Below are 24,862 nucleotides of genomic sequence, written 5' to 3' on the forward strand. Positions count from 1 at the left end.
CACAACACTTGGAACTTCAAAACTTTCCATTCGAGATTGGAGGGAGGGAAGATATTCAAATCATTACTAAACTGGATAAAATCGATACCAAATAATATCATCCGGGCATTTCTTACTGGAACATGAACAAATCCATATATCATAAAAATAGCAACAGCTACATAAAGGACAGGAACCAGGAAACCACGCACTTCTTTTTTATACCACCGGCAAATCTAACTGCATAACAATAGAACTGTTTCACAATAATATATCCATTAAAATGCCGTGAAACTATTGTCATTATATTCGTTGACATTTACTGGGCAAACTGCCAGTCTTTCACTTCTTTTACCATAAAAATAAAACCATTTTGCCGGCAAAGTGCGACTTTCTACGAGTCTGTTGGTTGAGTTCTAACAAAAAGATGTTTACTGAAGTGATGTACTTTTAGAACTGGCTTTACATCGTCACGTCTCTCTCGCGTCCAAACGATGCATTTCTTCTCGATCGTTCCGCCAAAAGTATTGACCAATCGTCAACTACAACTCAAGGATCTTTCAAAATGCAGACCAATAATAACATGGGATTTTTAGCGCTCAAAACTTAAAGGAAAAACACTGAACCTTTTAGAGGATTCATTCTCGAATAATGGATGTTTTCAATAACAATCTACGTAGTTGGTTATTGCTACACAAATAAATAGGAAATTTCCTAACCTTTACAATGCGAACAGGAGCGGCTTGGAAATTTTAAAGATATATAAACTCGCAAAATATATTAGAAAAATTAATATTTTTCTTGGGATAGGATTAAAATTAATGGATATTTTTTATAAAATATTGTAGTAGAAATCCATCTGCTACAATAGCCTCCTCGGAAGAGAGGAAACTGGATTACCAATTCAGTTTTCGATAACTACAAAAATCCAACATTGACTTCTTGGGTGTGACAGGACAACAATACCAAAATATTTAAATAATGGCTAATGGGGATTAAACAAAAACAAAACATCATTAGGGAATGGGCTAGCGTGCCATCAATCGCCAGACTCTTTAAAGTCGAGTAGACTTAAATGTTAAGACTCTAATAAGAACTGTAGGTGATAAGAGTTTCTGTGTCTTGGGAAAGAAATAATCTTGTGCCCTGTGTGGACCTCGCTGACATCCACTGCAGTAACACAAGTGACATATATACTATATATACCATATAATATATACCATATAGCAGGGCAGACACAGCCTCATCACCTCGTTGCCTAACCGGGAGCGGTTTTCAAAAACTAAAAAAATCTTTCTGAGCTCTGGCTCAGCAGATAGGCATCTGCTTAAACTCTAAACACCTAGCGACTTTCACGGGGCATTCGGCAACGGTTCTGCAAAAGGAGGATTTAGACAATCCATTCTAAATACCTCGTTGAGATAAAATGTCACAAATAACTTATCTCAACAACTCATTCAAACAAGACCAAACAGGGGGGAATGCGTGTGACAACATAAAAGACCAAAAAAAACTAGTATACTGGATTCAAACGGGATATCAAACCATTTAATAAGATCAAAAAAAAATAACGTAACACATGACATAGGAAATACTACATCATTACGTTTCCAATCCAAAGTCCAATCTAGGACATAAAAGCTTTTCATGAAAGTTCACCAGACAACTTTCTCATTTTCAAATCACTAACTGGGATATTCTTCACTTTTCAAAACCGGGGATATGATCTTACTTTTCCAAAACATGAGTAGATCTTACTTTTCCAAAACAATGGGTAGACTTTATTTTTCCAAAACATGAGTAGACTTCACTCTTCCAAACTGGGGTTAGACTACTTTTTCAAAACAGGGATGAAAGCAAACACAAGGGAAAGACCTAAGGGACATTGGAAAGAATGACAGTTCCGACGAACGACCACTTCCATTTATCCACCGAAAGCAAACTTCACCTGTACTCAACGCGGCCAGATCCTAAGCTCACCAGCCTTGTCACAGCTTCTGCTCTTAGCCTACTTTCAATAAACAAACACAAGAGAGGTCAACGAACTATTCGCCAAAAAAATCAAACTCTATCATGGACAGGGGCTAACAGAACAATACGGGATAACAGACTCTAAAATTTCCAGACTAAACAGGGATAGACAAACAAGCAGGGAACAAACAGATTCATAAGACATTTAGACATTCTTCATATACATGGGCTTACAAACACAAATAATATTGAAACTTGGTTCTTAGTCATACTCCATATACATGGGCTTACAAACACAAATAATATTGAAACTTGGTTCTTAGTCATACTCCATATACATGGGCTTACAAACACAAATAAATATTGAAATTTGGTTCTTATATGAGCTTACACAAATAAAACTGTTCTTGCTCCGACTATTAATGGGAGTATTCCCAGACAACTGAACAACACTTCCTCATCACGAGTATTACACTTGTGATATGCCAGATACAAGAAAACATACATCATTTTATTAATAAGTGGAGGGGCCTCGCCACGGTTTCCCTCTTCACTTCTTCATGAACAAGTGGAGGGGCCTCGCCACGGTTTCCCTCTTCACTTCTTCATGGGGTTACTTTTTCTTCACTTCTAACATGAACAAATCCATATATCAAGGGTTATTTTCAAAACAGTGTCGACAGAGTACGCTATCTTCAAATCAAAAAGTGATAGCTTTTCTCCTGGCTGCTTGAAAAAACAAGGGGTCTACTTCTTCATTAATAAGTGGAGGGGCCTCGCCACGGTTTCCCTCTTCACTTCTTCATGGGGTTACTTCTTCAAGGATGACTTCTCCAACTAACCTGTGGCAATAATATACCCAAATATAGATAGGCTTCGCTGGAAAATCACGGGACTTACACACACAGACCATACCGAATTAGCTCATACACGGACCATACCAACTATTATCACACATCTACTCAAACGACCAAATCAATAATCACAAAAAACGTTTATTCTGTAAAAAAAACTGTTGATCTATAAGAATACATGCAAAAAAATACAACATATTGTTATACTCTATAAGTGTATTCAATATTAAAAACATTCTAATTGTAACTTTTAGCAAAATTTTCAAAAAAAAATCTCAACGTTACTTATACCAAAATTTTCTAAAAAAAATTTTTACTTTACTTTATTTTTTACTCATCCGTTTGTCTATAAAATTCATCAAATTTTTTCCAAAAAATTTAACCAATGCTTTCATCATGGGTACAATATCAATACAATATAGTAAGTACGCTACAATATTTAGCATACTATTCTGTTGTACGATACATAAAATACAATACCAGTATACTACGGTTTACATAATATGGGGTTACAATGTAAATACACTATGATGTATGAAATGGTACATACTTATACAAACAACAGTACGACCAAATCAACACCACAATACTATGTGTACGTACTTATACCTCTTCGGAAAAAATTATTAACATTCTGCAACAAAAACTACAAAAATGGGCTCTTTCATGGGGACTAACAGACTGAAACAGTTTCGGGGGCACTAGAAGACATGAAACAGTTTCTGGGGGCAAGACAAGAGGAATCTGGGCTAAACTACTGGGGAAGACTGGGGCGATATTTACTCAGGTCAAACTTCAGGGTGTATGTTACAAATGTAACACTAAGTGGGGGGTGGCTAAAGACATTGGGGACTAGTAGATAGGCTAACTACTAGTTGAACATGTCTACAAGCTAGACTTGTAACAGTGGGCGTACACAAAATATGACAAAAGTCAAGCTTCCATGTTATCGGAAACACCTGCACCACAAACTGAGATCGGCTGCCCAAGGGGACGGGCACTGCCTAACAGTTGTAGTACAAATGAGACCGAAAGGAGGCTAAAAGGACATGGTAGTGGGAACATGCAAATGGGGTCTGAGGGAGGCAAAAAAGACATGCCCCACGTTCTAGGGCGACAGTTGAAGCGGTCAACTGGACAAGACAACAACTGGATACTGAAGGAGGCAGAAAAATGAATCGGCCTCACACGTTGGGCGGCATTTGATGCGTTTTAAGCCCCACGTTGGGCGCCAGTTGAAGCGTTTTACATGTCTGCTCTATGGGGACAAGGAAAGACTATCTATAGAGATACTGTGGGGTAGAAATGGGGCTAGTAGAAGGAACAGACACGCAAACCTTCATGCGAACGGCAGCTCATTTTTTTTGTGCGGTGGCGGGTCGTAGATTCGTTGGGAGGGGTAGGAGGGTTTAAAGAAGACTAACTACATAACCAAATAAGCAAAGGATACTTACACAGACTTGAGGACTTTCCTACTATTTAAACAAATTGGGACGCCGTTCGAAAAATCCTCAAATTCTCATATCGAGTACTTACTGGAAAGCAACTGGGGGACATTCATCGTAGATTCCTCGTTGGGGTTATAGTGGGCTACTTATTTATCATTATTGGCTTCTATGCCATTATATTTTCTTCTGTTCTTAAAACAAAAATCCATGTCACAACACTTGGAACTTCAAAACTTTCCATTCGAGATTGGAGGGAGGGAAGATATTCAAATCATTACTAAACTGGATAAAATCGATACCAAATAATATCATCCGGGCATTTCTTACTGGAACATGAACAAATCCATATATCATAAAAATAGCAACAGCTACATAAAGGACAGGAACCAGGAAACCACGCACTTCTTTTTTATACCACCGGCAAATCTAACTGCATAACAATAGAACTGTTTCACAATAATATATCCATTAAAATGCCGTGAAACTATTGTCATTATATTCGTTGACATTTACTGGGCAAACTGCCAGTCTTTCACTTCTTTTACCATAAAAATAAAACCATTTTGCCGGCAAAGTGCGACTTTCTACGAGTCTGTTGGTTGAGTTCTAACAAAAAGATGTTTACTGAAGTGATGTACTTTTAGAACTGGCTTTACATCGTCACGTCTCTCTCGCGTCCAAACGATGCATTTCTTCTCGATCGTTCCGCCAAAAGTATTGACCAATCGTCAACTACAACTCAAGGATCTTTCAAAATGCAGACCAATAATAACATGGGATTTTTAGCGCTCAAAACTTAAAGGAAAAACACTGAACCTTTTAGAGGATTCATTCTCGAATAATGGATGTTTTCAATAACAATCTACGTAGTTGGTTATTGCTACACAAATAAATAGGAAATTTCCTAACCTTTACAATGCGAACAGGAGCGGCTTGGAAATTTTAAAGATATATAAACTCGCAAAATATATTAGAAAAATTAATATTTTTCTTGGGATAGGATTAAAATTAATGGATATTTTTTATAAAATATTGTAGTAGAAATCCATCTGCTACAAACAAGAGTACTTGTATGAGCTTACCTATCCCAATATATACCTAAATATCATAATAATCAACAACCCTTCTAACTTAGGGGTTAGGTGTGCAAAAACTAGACAAAAATACAAGTGAAGTTTTTATTAATTGGATAATCCTACTGACAAGATTAGCAATTAATAATATTGACTCATAATAATAATTAAAATGCATCATGTATAATACCAAAAAAAAATAAACTCATACATAAAGTACTACATAATACTTAAACCAATAAGTAATAAATTCATAAATAAAGTCATCAACAACAAAGCCAAAGATGAAATCAAGCAATGTATGTAGGTACCTGCATTATCAGATGGTAAAAAAAAATCAGACTAAAATTTCTAACCATACTAACGATTGAGCTAAGCTAAAGACAAACAGAAGAAGAGATTAGCTTGAACGACACCGTTAAGTTAATCTTCCTCTGAGGATTGTTCTAAACTTAATAGAAAAATAGTATCAATGTTTCCTAACTAATAAAGAATTTATATTTGAATCTCAACCTAAAGTATCTGATTTATAAAAGCATTAAGTACATTATGGTACCCACATTGATATAATATTATTATCAACAATAATAAAACTAGAAACTGAGATGGATAATGGAACTACTTTACTATACAATAATTATAATTGTTATGTTTAACACTACCAATTAAAGAAAAATAATTTGGATGACCATCTGTAATCATCCGAACCATGCGAATTCAACGTATCATGTATAGACGCTAATGTTCTGGACTGATATTGCTTTGTGGTGTGTGCCTGTCTTACCAAACAATCCAAATATCAAAAATAACAAATATAAAATATAATCTAAAGTTTGTAAGACAAATATACATATGGAGAAAATATTAGCGACACACCAACAAATAAAAAATGCCAGCAAATATATAAAAATAATCAAATCAATAGCGTAAATAAAATACCTAAATACTGAAAATGATTTCTAGTTATGTATAAAATATAACCATACTAGAAAAAAATGTATGCATATATTCAATAATTAATTGTACGTGCAAACATACTACCATTGGTAGAAGGACTAAAAATCCATAATAATAGAACATAATGTCAGTCATGTATACTCATTCTAAATACACAAATAAGTTTCCAATAAAAATACAAAATCCAAACTAAGATATGAGCTGTACCACTAAAACTAAAAATGAGGTATCGAAATAAACCAATCAAAACCAAAAGCAGTATAAGTCTACATGTTTAGTATTAATAAAATTTTAAAGACCAAAAATAAAGCAGAAATAACATGTATACAAAGATATCAAGAAGGTAATAATACAGAAAATTCCAATAAAAGAAAATTGAACTAAAAGAACTACTGTCTTAGAACCATAAAACGGTTGGCCCCACGTTGGGCGCCAGTGTAACAAAAATAAGAGAACTTCTGTTGGAGTGAAAGTAAAAAGAAAGATATACTCCCAACAGAAGAAAGGAAAAAAAAACTAAGTAATAAAAAGGAAGAGAGAGGGGGAAGAGACAGAGGCAAACTGAATAGAGTTGGCTAGCAAGAGATGCAAGAAAACCACTTGACACTCAAGGATGGATACGGCTCGTTTGCATGCCTGTCGAAGAACAGTAGCTCTATATAGATAGTAATGATGACTAAAAGATGAAATAATAAAATAAGAATAATGTACTGAAAATGAATGGAGATGACTAATGACTAAAGACGAACAAAATAAATAAACTAACAAATCATGGGCGCCATGAAAATGATCTTCGATCATTCTCCCAGGTATCTTATACTGCTGTCAAATATTAAATATATCAAACCTGTAATAATGAACATAAAGGAGTAATAAAATAACTGATATACAAAATAAATAAATATTTATTAAAAATAACTGCTAGATTTTTGACAATCTCTGAGTTACACAAAGTGTATATCCTGTGACACTAAAATGACATAAGTTATACAAAAAGTTATATCTAAGATAACAACAATAATGTTATCTGTTACAAAATTACAGGTATAAGTACCTCTTACTTACATATAGGGTACAAAATTACATAAGTCTTCTACCAAATGGTTATAGTACGCCTGCTACGTACAACTGAATTGAAACCGACAAAGATGAAAATAATACAAATAAATAGGCCCAAGCCTCACTAAGGGAAAATACAATAATGAATAAATAAAGTTAAATATACAATTGACTAAAGTAGAAATGAAGTTGAGATAAATACTGACGATGACCTAAATTAACCGAACAAATGGAATAAAGCGAATAACAGTAAAATATTTGGGAAACAAGCAAGTAATATTACAAAATAAATTTAACCGAATTACATAAACCAATATCAAAGCAATAATAAAGTATTAAAAACCTAATTTTCTCTAGGCTTATTCCTGTGCACAAGAAGTTACCGTAGATACAAAGTTTGGGAACCAAATAATCTAATATACAAATATGTCAAAAAAAACCAGAGGTAACCTAAATCTGGAAAAAAACATAGTGTATTTAACAGATAGTCTGAAATATAAAAAAACCAATAGTTACTAAAACACCTCACTAAATGTTCCCAAACGAGGTTGCGGTTGCATCCTAGAAAATGATGCACCAGGATGGTGCGACCCCATGACTCCTGTAGGCCCAGGTGCCAAGACGAAAATTGAGCTGGAACGCTCCCATAGCTTGTTCCCAAAATTACTACCCAATGATGACTTGACTGTGGCTGTAGTGGTTTCCCAAGGTGGTCAAATAAGGTCTAGGACTTCATGGTAGGGTTTCTCTCAAATGGCTAAAAACATTCCCAGTTTTATTTCCCATTTTAAACATTAGCAAAAAGTAAAGGGAAGAAGAAATAATTGAGGAAACTTTTTAGAAGCATTAACATAGAAAAACCGATCATTAAGATGGAACAAAAACTAATCTCAGGTAACCTTGAACTATTTTGAGTGTGAACACATGAACAAATAATGATAAATGTGAAATTTGAATATGATTTATCTGAGGGAATATCTGTAAAAATATATAGAATTTATAAAAATATTGGAGGTTCAATAAATTTAAAACCTACAGAGAAATGATAATTATTTCTAATATTAATTGAGAATTGCATATGTTTGGTTATGTCTAACCAAAAAATATATTAATATATAATTTTCCTTGAATGAAGATTCAATAATCGAAATAATCTACATAAAATCCAAATAATGAGTTGACTAAGAAATTTAACAATGAACCTAATATCTCAAAGGTTCCATCACAAAAACCAAGACTATACATAAAAAATTACTATGAAAAAGTAGATCTCACCGAATGATTCCTATTTATACTCCAACAGGAGTTGTCACCCACATGTCTCCTCACTCCAGACAATCCCTGGTGGTAACTTTTTACTTTACGTTAAATTTCTTATGTGATAAAATAAGTTGGAGGAAATCATCCGCCATTCTATATGGTATATCTATTCGACACCACAGCTCACAGTCAAGTAAAGAACGAGAGGCGTTTCTCCGCCAAGGTAAACGTCAAATTCTCTCAGAACCCGAATAATTCTCGATAGGTGGAGTACGTTCCATCACCGAGGTATGACGTCACCTCAGTGGTCCTATACGAGAATTTAAATGAGAGACCGAGGGAAAATAATAATAATAATTATTAAAGAGCTACTTTCGTAACGTGACCGTTACAATATGTTTTTGAAAAAGTGGGTCTGTATTCCCAGCCGCCGTATATATACGTTCAAGGCGTTATGGTCTCAATTTACCAAAGCCAAAAATATGCGTTGCTTATACAATTTTAGACTCATTGGTGTCCCAATGCCGTAGAAATATGTCCGAAAATGTTAGATTATTGTTCCCAAAGCCTCAAAATGTTGGCACCTAAGACAGGTCATGCGGACCCATTGCCGTATATATTTGTTCACATATTTTAGATATATGCTATATTGTAGCACTGGTGGCACGCTTATAGGTAGCTGCTAGAAGGTGAAGCGTTGTGCAAGTTGCGGAGTCGGCCTTTGCGTAGTGTCATGTTTTGAGGAGTACCACACAAAAGAAAACTTTTAATGTTAATTTACATTACATTATTTTTAAGTTAGTTACATTTTTTCAAGTTCGTTTTGCTCTCTGATGAGTACTTTTGAAAAGAAAACGTTTAAGTTGGTTAAAAAAACTCATCAAAAAACATGTTTTGGTCATTTATTTGTTTATTTATATGCGACGTATATATAAAGAAATGGGACTCTAAGCATGAAAAACCTTTGGGATTGAGGGACCAACATGCAAATTAAGTCCTGGCATAGAAAGGGTTGAAATCACCGTTTTCGTACACCTGTTGTGTAAAGCACGGCTGGTCAATTTTCTGCGGATCGCCTGGGATTGCTGACACTTCCAGATAAGCAACGCTTGCTTAGTCTTGTAGCGGCAGTAAGGCCCATATAGTTGGTCTCACCATTCCTTGCAGGGTTGGCCGTTTTCTCTACAAAAATTACGGCTCAAGAAAATAGGTTGATGTAGTTTCCTCTTTAGGGTTTTGTTCATCCTATACAGAAGCTGTTCGCCTGGAAGTGTCAGCATTCGCAGGGGATCCGCAGAAAATTGACCTGTCGTGCTTTACACAGCAGGTGTACGATAACGCTGATTTTAACGTACATACAATCGACGAATACCACACTTTTCACGTCATATGTGGCATTTCTTGTATTACACCAAAACATGCAGTAGCTTCTAAGCAATCCATTCATCGGATAAAAGAGAAACCTAAAGGTTTATCAGAAATCAAGATAACAGATCCGAAGGAAATGTTCAAACCAACTGAAACTGTGACTCTGAAGCTGTCACAAGAGACATACCATACCTATGAACTAACATTTATTATTTGTACAGAAAACTAGGAGAAATTTATCAAATGACAGCATTCTAATAAAAATAAAGTTTTGGAATGTAAAAAGTGGGTTTTGCCGAGACCGTTAAAAATTGGCAATTTTCAACTTGTACTTTAGACCGAACGGTTCGTCTGAAAAAGAAAGTAAATAGTGATATTTGTAGATAATTTTAAGTACTTTAATTTCTGTTAACAGACCATTTACTAAAAGTTAATAGTTTTCAAGATTTGAGCAAAAAAGCGGAAAAAGCTGAAATTTTTCTCCTTTTTCGCGATTTTTTCAATGTTCCGGCAAGAAATTTTGTCCGCAAACCTCATATTCGGATTCAGCAGCCCAAAATCCATATATATAATGAAAGAAATCAGAACTACCCCAAAACTTTCTTAGTCAAAACACAATTTTATTGGATCATAAGAAAGTTAATAAAAATATTACGAATATATATTATGTCTATATATAATTTAAAGACTTCAATTAATAATGTCAATTATATACAGGGTGTCCAGAAACTCTCCCGGCAAACGTCGACCGGAGATCCTTAGATAATTTTAAGATAATTTAACCCAACTCATCTAGTACGAAAACGTTTCCTAAGGGAGCTAAAGCTCTTCAAAGATGGCGCCTTGTAATTAGTTTTTTTTAAACAGCTCCAGAACGTTTCTATTTAGAAAGACGAAAACTGGTACGTCTTCCAGAAACTTGGTATCTTCCAGAGATAAATCGACTCTATCAATTGCAAATTTCTAGTATCGGTCACAGGCGTCCGTTTTGGATAGGGCAACGGTTATTTTATCGCATAACTTTTTGTATTTAACTTTTTGACACTGGATTATTAAATTATAAGGTAGATTTCTGTTGTAGTACTAAAAGGTATTCTTGTCAAGTCGGTTGGGTGCACCGTTTTCTAGAAAAATCCTATTGAAAATTTTTGGTTTTTTAAATTTAAAAAAATTTGTAAAAAAATTTCAAAAAAAAAGTTTATTTTATCGATTTAAAGCAAGAGTAACTTTTAACCCTTAAACGCCCAAGGGTGGGTAAAAAATGTCCACCTAATGCATATATCCTTGTAACATATTTATTATGTGTTTAAAAATTTTTGAAAATTTATTTATTGTTAAAAGTACAGCCCTTTATCGAATGTTATTTTGGTTTTACCGATATTATTGAAAATAAAAGTAATATCTTGAGTTAAATATGGGTGGGCATAAAAAGTACACCCTTGGTAAAACTTGTTACTAAAGGTTTCTCTATAATTTCTCGTTGGTAGGAACACAATCCATATAATTATCGATGTTTAATTACATTATCGACATAATTACCCGCCAATGACGAGGCTGAACGGAAGAATGTGGAGAAAATCGACAAATCTGAATTAATGACTTTTACTGTTATGTTAATTTTGATGTACATTGTAATTTTGTTGTAAGGTTTGTAAATTGTTTATATTAATATTTTAGAAGATGCTGTGTTTATTAAGCATAATATTCTCAAGTTTAATCCATTTCCAACAACTCTCAATAAATATATTAGCTATTTTCGAAGTGGACATTTTTTACCCACCCTTGGGCGTACATGGAACCTAAAAAAGGTTGGGCGTTTAAGGGTTAATACAGTTCTTATGTGGAGTGGACGTTACACCCCAGACGAGCGACTGTGGCCAGCCACAGTCGCCGAGCCTCACTGCTAGTGGCGTCCACTAGTCGCAAAACCCATTTATACGGACCACTTTTGTAGCTGCCGCAGATATTGACGAGAGTTTACACGGTGAGCACGTAAAATGAATTTTGATTCCGAAAGATTTTTAATTTATGTCCAAAACAGACCGGCTATATGGGATCCAAGAACCCGAGAGTATAGTTATTGGGCATTGAAAGGAAAAGCGTGGGACGAGATCTTTGAATTATTCGAATTATTAAGGAGAACTTCCTCGTCTGAATCCATCATTGAACTGAACAAAAGGAATACTCACAATCTTGTTTGTTTATATATGTTAAATAGTGGGATCCCATTCTAGGCCAAAAAAGGTTTTATTGTTTGTTGTAGAAAATAAAACAAAATAAGATATCATTTAAAAGAGGGTTGCAAGTTAACATGTTTTGATATATTATTTAATGTTCATCTCCTTGAAAATGGACCTAGTTCACTCAGTTGTAATGTTGGAAATCTTACTATTTGTGTATGTTTTTTGTGTTGAATTGTATCAATTTATTTTACGGCTGTAGGATACCAGCCAAAACCGAGCCATATTCATGGCTCCGAAACCTTCTTCAATGGACTGGCTTATCAGCAGATCAATTATTGTTACATGCCGCACAAGATCGAGAACGATATCGGCAAATTGTTATGGAAGCTACCCACGCCTAAAAATTTGGGCACGGTACTTAAAGAAGAAGAAGAAGGATACCAGATGTACTGGTTGATTTTTTATGTGCTTCTCTCTGTGATATAGCTGCTTTTGTCTGGTTTTTCTTAATTCCATTTGTGGAGTTTATTGGTATTTTTTCAAAAAGGTTGAAATTTTATAAAATATTTAAAACTATGGACATTGCAAACACTGACTTTTACGAACACACTTTTTTTAAGAATTATTAGCCGGCAAGTTTTTAATCATTTGAACAAACTTACAGTCGGAAAAATGAAAGAATACCCATGAACGAACATATAAAACACGCTGTATTTTCCTGTCACCGTGTCACAAAGAAAATTGTCCAGTGCAAGTACATGTAACAATAATTATTACATGTACTTACGTTGGCCAATTTTTTGTGTGACACGGTGACAGGAAAATACAGCGTGTTTTATATGTTCGTTCATGGGTATTCTTTCATTTTTGCTACTGTACTTTTTTCTCACTCATTACATTAAACGCCGCACCTTTCCAAATGATCCACTTCGCAGCGTAGTATCTGGCTCTAGAAAATCGTCTGTTTCACCCACTCTGTGGATCCACAGAGTGGTCCGTTTGGTTTTGCCCAAACAACAAGCTCACCAGAATAATGAAGAGAAAAAGCTTCGGGTAGAAGGGAATTTCAAATGAACTGCTAAAATATAAAGGACAGAAACTAATATAGCAAATGGATTAGTTTAGAAAATATTTTACCATACAACGAATCCCAATTGAATGGTGACAATACTCATGTTTAAAAAGGGAATGTTCAATTTTCACATGCAAAAAATATTCTTATATTTTTTACTGCATTAAATCTCTTAGTACAACCTTTATTTTAGATAAATTTCAAGCCAGCCCTGTTAAATAGTACCATTTCATCCCCTCCCAATTTTACCCTTACCCATACAGACAGACAATTTTGGATTCGGCACAGAAGAAACTCTCTCTCTCTCTCATCAGCGGTTCCACTGAAAAGTCGGTACCGCTCATCTCTTCACTCTGGACGGTCCAGCCTTCCTTTTGGGCTGAAACGAAATAGCAATAATACGTGTTACGTTACGTGCCGAACAGTAATTCGGGAGTGACGCCATACCTGATTTCGCAAATCGTGGTACGAGAACAATCAATTCGTGTGTGACCACGGCTCTAATGATCTACAACGTTCACAGTTTGGTAAGACTTTATACACATATTAATATTTTCTGTATAAAACCTTATACTTTATACTCCCACTTTAACCTGAACCTAATAAAATTGGAATAAATCCTTTGTAAAAGGTATAAAATTTATTAAAATCCCTAAAGGGCTACATCAGAACAAAACGTTTTCGATTTTATTACAAAATCATCATCAGTGTAAGACCTAAAAGTAAGTATAACCTATTTTATTAATGTAAAATTGATATTTAAATTCTGACTAAGGTTTAAAACAAGTGGTTATACTCACAGTCTGGATGCTAGCTGAGCCACCAAAGAAATATAGGGGTAATAACCCTTCAAATATAAAATGTATGCTTTACAGATGCATATTTACTTAAAATGCCTCGTGATGGGCAAAAGGCAACAGGAATAATGCCCTAAGGTAAGGTATTTAAATTCCCAACATGTGGGATGCAAAAAAAATTTGAGTTTACATTTCGATGACTTTATGGCAACTGAACGAAAGTTGAGTGATGTTTCTGAAAGGTGTCAAAGAGCAAACCGAACAAAGTGACATAATGGTTACCATGTATTACCTCAGCCAACTGATTGTGATATGATATTTTTTAAAAAAAATTTCCAATAGTAATAACTAACATCAACAAAGATGTGGCTATAATAAAGTTTACCCCAATTTTGTAGGTTGTATTAAATGAATTTTATAATGTGGATGGAGCAGTAGCCAGATTGTATGCAACCAACTATACATAATAATAATGAAAATAAATAAATTAGCGGAAATGGATCCATTTATGCATAGGAACATCTGGGACCCAGTAATTAAGTGGGAAAATCTTTTGCTAAAATGTTTTATTTATGTGTAAAGGTTGATGATTGTGGTTCGAATTTAAAATGGAATCGAGTCCAAATGTGTTGATGAAAGTTGAGTTTACTATGAATGAAAAATGATTTAAATGTACTAATTGTAAGAGTAAATTGGGTAGTCTATTGTGTGTGGAGGTCTGATATCACAGTAGTGTTGAAATTATGATAAGTAGTATAATTTACAAGAGGAGATTGATATGATATAAAGATATGTAGGTTGGTTGGCTAAAGATAGGTGTGTGTATTAAATTGAAGTGAAAACAAGGTATCAATTGAACTCGTAACTTGGGTAGAAATGATAGGTCCTTTTATGTAACATAAACATCTAGGACTAAAAAAGTTTCAGAATTAGGGTATATTTTTAACCAGTTACTGAGTTAAATTGAAAAGGTTTAAAATTGGATAGATGTATGAGGGTGTTTTGGAATACAGCTGGCATTGTTGGTAAATATCAGTTAATAACTAATGAAAAATATATGGTTAGATATCAAAATTATTTACTGTAATGAGGTGTGATGAGAAAGGCTGGGAGACCCAGAGATCATACTTTAAACTCTAAGGGTAAAAGAGTGGAAGTATTATGATATGAACGAATTTTTTTGTTTCGAAGTTAAGTTGGACCTAGGGCGAAAACTTGAAACGAATGATGATATGTTGTGAGAATGGGGGGGGGGGGGAAGAAATCAAATAGTGTCAAAGTTGTGACTTGCAGATTTAACAAAATTGAAGTAGATTAATTTGGAAGACTAGTAGAAAATAAGGGGTAATGAGTTAATGTTTTAAATGTCAATGTGAGACAAGTAGATATGGAGGAAAATTAATATAAATGAAAAAAGGATTTATAAACAGCAAAGAAGTTCAGAGATTTAAGTTAAGAAAAATGTTGACGATGTAAGGGATTGAAGTCACGATTGAAGGACACATGGTGGTTGACACAATTAGGGCTTCTTTGCTTTTCTTTAATTATTTCCAAGTCTTCGTATAGATCCAGTTTTAAAAAATTCTTTTGTGGTATGTTGTGAATTAGAGATACATTTTCCGGAATGTTAAGAGTGTGACTGTTTTGTTTTAAATGTTGAGAAAAGGTGGAAGTGTTCTCTCTTTTTGTGTGTTCAAGGGAACGAGATGCTAGTGACCTACAAGTTCTTCCTATATACGTAGCATCACAGTCAGAGCATTGAAGTTTGTAAACCCCACTACGATTCATGTAGTTAATAGGGTCTTTGGAGTTGGAAAGACATTGTCCTAAATTATTGGAAACTTTAAAAGAGATGTGTATGTTGTCAACTGATCTCTTGATAATATTACTGATATCACCGGAAAGGCTCTCTTGATGGTAAGGCAATGAAACATAAATGGGTCTGGTGGTAAGGTCCCTGGGAAACGCAGCCTCCCTCAGAACCTTCAGTTGTCTCTTATGGAGGAGTTTGGTTATAAGGTTCGGTTCATAACCGCTATTGAAAGCAATTTGTTTCAGAGTGTTGAGTTCTTTTGTGTAGTTGGATTGAGATAGGGGGATGGTTTCTAGACGGTGTATGTAGCTGTGGAAGGCTGAGTACTTGTGTGAGATTGGATGGTTTGAAGAAAGGGATATGACATGATCAGTCTGTGTTGGTTTCCTATAAATACTAAAATCGAAGTGGTCATTTAATCTGGTGATGGTGAGGTCGAGAAAGTTAATTGAATTGGACGATTCCAGTTCCATAGTGAACTTAATGTTGGGGTGGATTTGATTAATTTTAGAAAGCAATAAATCAGCTGATGTGGGAGGTCCTGTTAAGAAAACTAAACAATCATCTACATATCGAAACCAATGTAGAATTTCAGGATTTTTCATAATGTGTGTGGATTCTAAATGATCCATAAATATATCAGCTAAGAGAGGAGATAGACAACTTCCCATAGTTGTGTGTCCAAGTGAGACAACCGCCATGTGTCCTTCAATCGTGACTTCAATCCCTTACATCGTCAACTTTTTTCTTAACTTAAATCTCTGAACTTCTTTGCTGTTTATAAATCCTTTTTTCATTTATATTAATTTTCCTCCATATCTACTTGTCTCACATTGACATTTAAAACATTAACTCATTACCCCTTATTTTCTACTAGCCTTCCAAATTAATCTACTTCAACTTTATTTCTCACAGTTTTGTTAAATCTGCAAGTCACAACTTTGACACTATTTGATTTCTTCCCCCCCCCCCCCATTTTCACAACATATCATCATTCGTTTCAAGTTTTCGCCCTAGGTCCAACTTAACTTCGAAACAAAAAAATTCGTTCATATCATAATACTTCCACTCTTTTACCCTTAGAGTTTAAAGTATGATCTCTGGGTCTCCCAGCCTTTCTCATCACACCTCATTACAGTAAATAATTTTGATATCTAACCATATATTTTTCATTAGTTATTAACTGATATTTACCAACAATGCCAGCTGTATTCCAAAACACCCTCATACATCCATCCAATTTTAAACCTTTTCAATTTAACTCAGTAACTTGTTAAAAATATACCCTAATTCTGAAACTTTTTTAGTCCTAGATGTTTATGTTACATAAAAGGACCTATCATTTCTACCCAAGTTACGAGTTCAATTGATACCTTGTTTTCACTTCAATTTAATACACACACCTATCTTTAGCCAACCAACCTACATATCTTTATATCATATCAATCTCCTCTTGTAAATTATACTACTTATCATAATTTCAACACTACTGTGATATCAGACCTCCACACACAATAGACTACCCAATTTACTCTTACAATTAGTACATTTAAATCATTTTTCATTCATAGTAAACTCAACTTTCATCAACACATTTGGACTCGATTCCATTTTAAATTCGAACCACAATCATCAACCTTTACACATAAATAAAACATTTTAGCAAAAGATTTTCCCACTTAATTACTGGGTCCCAGATGTTCCTATACATAAATGGATCCATTTCCGCTAATTTATTTATTTTCATTATTATTATGTATAGTTGGTTGCATACAATCTGGCTACTGCTCCATCCACATTATAAAATTCATTTAATACAACCTACAAAATTGGGGTAAACTTTATTATAGCCACATCTTTGTTGATGTTAGTTATTACTGTTGGAAAATTTTTTTAAAAAATATCATATCACAATCAATTGGCTGAGGTAATACATGGTAACCATTATGTCACTTTGTTCGGTTTGCTCTTTGACACCTTTCAGAAACATCACTCAACTTTCGTTCAGTTGCCATAAAGTCATCGAAATGTAAACTCAAATTTTTTTTGCATCCCACATGTTGGGAATTTAAATACCTTACCTTAGGGCATTATTCCTGTTGCCTTTTGCCCATCACAAGGCATTTTAAGTAAATATGCATCTGTAAAGCATACATTTTATATTTGAAGGGTTATTACCCCTATATTTCTTTGGTGGCTCAGCTAGCATCCAGACTGTGAGTATAACCACTTGTTTTAAACCTTAGTCAGAATTTAAATATCAATTTTACATTCATAAAATAGGTTATACTTACTTTTAGGTCTTACACTGATGATGATTTTGTAATAAAATCGAAAACGTTTTGTTCTGATGTAGCCCTTTAGGGATTTTAATAAATTTTATACCTTTTACAAAGGATTTATTCCAATTTTTGTGATTGATGGTATACAGCCAACTACAGGAAAACTTTTCTTTCCTTGTGGATTCTGAACCTAATAGTCCTAAATAAAGTCCACACACTCTGAAAGTATATTAATACTCTCACATATGTCCAAGTTATCGTACAGGGAAATAAGCAACTTTCCTCGAATTATAGAGAAATAAGCTTAACTCACTAATAATAACAATAGAACTTACGACAAAGATTATTATAAGCAAGATTAATAACCTTATATGGATCAGGCAGATCTTGCACATATATGCCGTCTTTATTTAAGGCAAAAAAAATGAACAATAAATAGAATACAACGAGCCTGCTCATATACACTGCGAGTGTATATTTATCTTAAAAGAGAGTTTTAAATAAAAATCTCAGTATATTTTTGGAATATATTTAATTTAAACTTTCATCTTAGTGGTTTTACATCTTTACAAGATAACTATTGCACAATAAAAGTTCCAAGACAAGTTTTTATTGCGCTGTACTTTTGACCATTCAATGAAACCGTGCTCGAAAGCCATAAGGAAGTCGTTAGAGCATGCATTTTCCCAAAAGAAAACAAAACACTAACCCTAAATTCTATCACCCGCAATCGGGTCCGTAGCAAATCAATATTTATTTTACCATGAAGCGAAAATTACTCACCTATTGAGATATATTCGAAGATGATCTGCTGTAAATATACCAAAACGAAGAGCACAAAACGGTAAACTGTCAACTTTAGGCCTTAAAGTGATTGCGTCCGAACGTGTTGTTGCGGTCTTGCCAACAGGTCTACAAAAGAGATTGTGGCCAGTTAAATCCCACGATTTAACTCCACTGGATTTCTTTCCATTATAAAGGTATAAGGGATTCCTATGGGTGGCTGTTTAAAAAGCAATATTTATAATATCAATCCCAATTCATTGGAAGAACTATCAACTGAAATCCTTCAAAGTATTTGTCATCATTTCGTACCATATCTTTATAATTGTATGGACGTCGATGGATAGATATCATAATGAACATTTAAGCAAATAATTGTAGCATGGCTGAAATGGAAATGGGCGGGCCATGTGACCAGAATGAATGATGGGTGATAAACCCAAAAAAGTACAGTGTGGATACCACGAGTAGACAAAAGAAGCAGAGGTGGACTACCTACACCATAGACAGACGACGTCAAAAGAATCGCTGGAAATTTGCTCCAGGAATCCCAAGACTCAAGACTGACAAAACTGGAATAAATTAGGGGAAACCTATATTTAACTTTGGAAGAAAACGCTGGATGATGATATTAACGAAATTATATTTGCTGAATATATTAACAAGTGTAAAAAACCGCTAAACGCCGTAAAAATGAGTGGCATATACAATATTCCAGCTACAAAAGATCTGATATAAACATTACGTGGCGCGAAAATGTGTTTTCATTTTGATGCAAAATAAAATTTTAGTTTTTTCAAGAGATTTTTCCATAATATTTGCTAAATTTGAACTAAAACGCGCCACAAATGAGTAACTTTGATACAGTTTGAATTTTGAAACTCTTTTGTGTCGCGTTTACTTCAAATTTAGCAAATATTATGGAAAAATCTTTTAAATAAAACTAAAATTTTATTTTGCATCAAAATGAAAATACATTTTCACGCCATGTAATATTAATACCAGATCTTTTGTAGCTGGAATATTGTATGCGCCACTCATTTTTACGGCGATTAATGTTTTTTTATTCTTGTATCAGGAGTTTTTCAAGGTTTTTTTTTATAAATTAAATGTATGAAGTTGAATGCAATTTTTCTCGATTACACCTTAAGCTTTATAAATGGTAACCTTTGTCGCATTATCTCCCAAATGATCTAGTGTCCATCGAATAAAAACATATTGGGATGGCCGATTAATGAACTCGGATTGCCCGTTGCCAGATAAAATTTAACGTCTTAACCACTACAACTACATAAACCATTTCGGGAATAATCGTTAATTTTATTATACTTTTGTAGCTTAATAACTTCTAAACGGCTTAACCGATTTTGATCACTAAACATGATTTTGAAACGTATCGACAAATTGTATCTGATGCATCTAAGGTCAATTATGATAACTGAAGCTATTATAGGAATTATTGAGCTTGAAAAACCCTTTTTCCCATAGGAAATAGATTTGATCATATTTATGAAGCCTATAACTTAAAAATTCGAATTTTTCCGGATATGAGATATTTATTTATTTATTTATTTATTTATTTATTTATTTATTTATTTATTTATTTATTTATTTAAGAAACAAACAGGCAAAGCCTAATTACATGTTTCTATACATTATTACAACGATTATATTGAATTCAAATAACAAAAAAAAAAGAAAAAACGTAAAGAACTTAAATATTATAAATATTATAAGGTGTAAACGTATACATATAAAAACAAAACAAAAAAAACGTTTAATAATAAAAAAAAAGAAAAAAAAAGTGCATTTATATCAAGAACAGAAATAACCTGCGTATACCTATTCGTGCATAGGGAGCTCACCAAGACAGCAAGTATTTACCCACATATTTGGTTGGTTTTTGATGTTTTGTTTTTGAAAGTATATATAGATGTTAACACAAACTTAAAATAAAATATTCAACATAAGCATGTGATAATATTAAGAGTGAGGTACTAATGCGACAACATTTAATCATTAGTGTATATCCCTTTGATTTCACGCTTAAATTTTGGTAGATTTGTGTCAAATATATTTACAGAAAAAAAGAAGTCATTGTGTATATGACATAGTCGAGTTATCGGTCTATCATCATTTACCAAAAAAGTCTGTTGACGAGGGCGTATACTACGTGGTTTTACATAAAGGTTTATTTGAAACATAAGATAGGAGCTATCGATTAAATAATTCAATATTTTAAAAAGAAACGTAATGGCAAAAACTCTTCTTCTATACTCAAGTTTCATTATACCAAATTCTTTTCTGATAGGATCATATGAAGCATATTCGAGATTGGTTCTATGTTTTTTAAAGTACAAATATTTTAAAAATTTGTTTTGGACTACTTCTAAAGAACGGTTTAAATTTAGCTGTGTAGGATTCCATATTACATTAGCAAATTAAAGTTAACTACGCACTAGAGAAAATATAAATATTGTATTAGTTCAGTGTTTGTAAATGCATATGTTGTCCTCTTTAAAAAGCCTAGTAACTGGTGCGATTTTTTAGCAATATTATTTATGTGCTGATTAAATTTCAAATCATTTTGAAAACAAATGCCGAGGTCACATACAGAAAGCACTCTTTCTAACTGTGAATTTTGCATAAAATATATATAATGATAAGGGTTTTTATTTGTGTTAAATTTTAATACTTTACATTTTGATAAGTTAAATAACAACTTATTCCGTAAGGACCACTCACAAATATTATCTATATCATTTTGAAGCTCTAAGTAATCATTTATGTTTTCAATTTTACGAAATAGTTTGAAGTCGTCTGCGTATAACAAGCAATCAGATGTTACTTGTGAAGGTAAATCGTTTATAAATATTGAAAAAAGGAGTGGTCCCAAATTAGATCCCTGAGGAACTCCTGATCCACTTAAAAATATGTGTGACAATTAACTTTTATATGATACTACCTGAGTTCGTAATCTTAGATACGAGATAAAAAAATTTAATAAATGTTCGCTAATTCCATAGTACTTTAGTTTACATAACAAACTCTCGTGACTTACTTTATCAAAAGCTTTTGCAAAGTCTGTATATATACAATCTACCTGTATTTTATTGTCTATATTCTCCCTTACTTTATTAACGAATGTCAAGGGATTTGTTTCAACTGATCTCCTTTTACAGAAGCCGTGTTGTTCAGCTGAGATCAAATGTTTAAAACTGTTGTACAACTTATCATGTAAAATGAATTCAAAAATTTTCGCTATACAATTTAGGACCGCAATTGGTCTATAATTTTTGACATATCTTTTATCACCATTTTTAAATATTGGCGCAATCTTGGTTTGTTTAAATTCGTTTGGATAAACACCGGAGCTTAATGATTTATTAAATATTACCATCAATGGGTACATCAAACAATCCCTGCATCCTTTAAAAATATAACAAGGAATATTGTCAGGGCCAGAAGACCTTTTCGGTTTCAATTTATAAAACGCTTTTTCTAAATCAGTAGTGCTAATCGTCTCAAAATGAATGTTATCAAAAAATTTTATACACCGATATACACCGTCAGATTCGTCTCGAGTCTTTCTACAAACGCTCAGTTATTGGCGCACTTCGTAGGTTGAAATTTTGAGTAATTGTCGAAAAACCAAAATTTTCAAAGTTTAGTTTTTCAGTTTTTCGGCTATACTGAGCCGTGTGTATGTCTGATCCTAACGGCTTAGACACTACTTTAAAGCTTAACTCAACACTATTGATTTGGTGTATTTACTGTTCTTCTGTCTCTTCTTGAACCGAAGATATATACCCCCAAAAAATATGCCGTTCTGTACCTACCAAGTCCTATAGCTGGCTTATGGGTGGTCAAAAGTCACAAACTACACCGATTCTGAATCGGCGCGGACCCCTCTCTACAAACACAGAAAAAAATTCAGATCGGTTTAACTTTTCCAGCCACACATCCACAAACATTTGCCCATTTTTAAATAAAAATTGAGTCATATTTCTGAGCTCGGTAACTTTTAAATGGTATAACCGATTTTCACAATTAGACATGCGTTGGAAAGGTAATGATCAGTACTATAAGGTCGGACTTAAAATTTCGAAGTTTGTGGGAGTTTTGGGGACGAGAACGAAAAACAGGCCCAAAATAGGAAGGGGCGTAAAATCCACACCCTTGGACCAAAATGGATGGTTGATATATGAATGGATGAGGCTTTTCCTGATCTTTAAGATGGGAGTTGGTATAATTTTCAATTCCGTCAGATTTAGAAAATCGAAAATTTCGTATATATAGTGTCGTATATATGTATAATGCCACTGGCGAGAACTGCCGTTCTCTGGTAATATTTTATTTTTTGACATATTTTCCTAATATGTTAGTTATGCTTCGTTTGAAAATGATTGATAGCACTCTTTTTATCGCATTTCGCATTTGCATTTTATGTTGTATTCTATTTGAAGTTTGTTGGGGTAGTCATAATATTTTTATAAATTGTGGTACAAAACTGAGACAAAAAGGTAGCGATATTTATAAACTTGTTTTGAATCGTTCATAATAAAGGCCATGAAAACAGTGCTATCATGCATTATCAAAATCGTGAATTGAATAGTCTTTTTGGTGCGTATTTCAAGAAGACTATCATAATACACCACTGAAATGTTACTCTTTTCCTTGATACCTGTCTCGAATTTTATTATAATGGGCATAAGATAGTATTAAAAAATATATGTTTGTCTTAAAAGAGACTTGTAAATAAAAATATCGATATATTTTTGAGATAAATATTTGATTTAAACTTTCATCTTGGTGGTTGTACAACTTAACAAGACAAATAATCTACATTAAAAGTTCCAAGACAAGTTTTTATTGCGCTGTACTTTTGACCATTCAATGAAACCGTGCTCGAAAGCCATAAGGAAGTCGTTAGAGCATGCATATTTTCCAAAAGAAAACAAAACACTAACCCTAAATTTTATGACCCGCAATCGGGTCCGTAGCAAATCAATATTTATTTTACCATGAAGTGAAAATTACTCACCTATTGAGATGTATTCGAAGATGATCTGGTGTAAATATACCAAAACGAAGAGCACAAAACGGTAAACTGTCAACTTTAGGCCTTAAAGTGATTGCGTCCGAACGTGTTGTTGCGATTATGCCAACAGGTCTACTGGCATCGCGGCGCTCTTGTTGGTCGTTTGTGTTTCGTGTGGCAGCGCCGCCGTCAAAATACCGCCTCCGGTAGTAGCGCGAGATCGATATGGATTGTGGTTCTTCATGTACAGGGTAGTAAGGATTTTCCTGGAAAAATGAAAACTATGAGAAAATTAAGAAAAAAGAGTACAAAATTCAACGAAACATCAAGGAGAAATAATTATGAGTAAATATTTACTATTAACCAGAAGTTTTAAACTAGTTTAAAAATATCGGAAAAGAAATGAAAGGCAGAATTTACATTCTTATACAATCACTTGAAATGAAGCTACCTACCTTAGTAATTTGAATTTGATATTACTCCTTTTGTATTCATAAAAAAGTGTAGTATTCCAGAAGTTCTTATACTTATTTAAGCTCAGAAAATTTGGAATATTGACTTAAAATTAGGAAAATGTAATAATCGAAGTAGATCAGAGGAAAAATAAGTGTAAAAATTACATTGAGAAAAGCTTTGCACATGAGAAAAATGATATAACATCTACAGAAAGCATAAGAGGGCCTCACCATTTAAAGTTCAGAAAGTAAAAGCTTAAATCTATACTGAAAAATATAAAGATCTTAACTCAAAACTATGGTCTGTTTTTAAACCAAGAGGAGTAATTCAAATTTACCACGCCGTAATGCTTGTTTGTAATTAGTCTAACCTCAGGCAAGTTTACTCCACTGTTATAAAATTTTGACACTAATGACATTTATGAAATTTTGACACTAGTGGCATTTCATAGGTTAATGAAGTTATA

At 33.6% G+C, this 24,862-nt stretch overlaps 1 protein-coding gene across 2 annotated transcripts in view; it reads right to left on the bottom strand.

Moving 5' to 3' along the window:
- LOC126886960 (dentin sialophosphoprotein) overlaps positions 1-24,862 on the bottom strand; it is a 484,697-nt gene that overhangs the window by 422,380 nt on the left and 37,455 nt on the right. For both annotated transcript variants that reach the window (XM_050654147.1, XM_050654148.1), the window contains exon 2: positions 23,944-24,206. The gene's annotated coding sequence lies outside the window, so the exon portion shown is untranslated. The remainder of the gene's footprint in view (positions 1-23,943; positions 24,207-24,862) is intronic.

This window comes from Diabrotica virgifera, chromosome 6, assembly GCF_917563875.1.
Source record: "Diabrotica virgifera virgifera chromosome 6, PGI_DIABVI_V3a".
NCBI classification, from domain to species: domain Eukaryota; kingdom Metazoa; phylum Arthropoda; class Insecta; order Coleoptera; family Chrysomelidae; genus Diabrotica; species Diabrotica virgifera.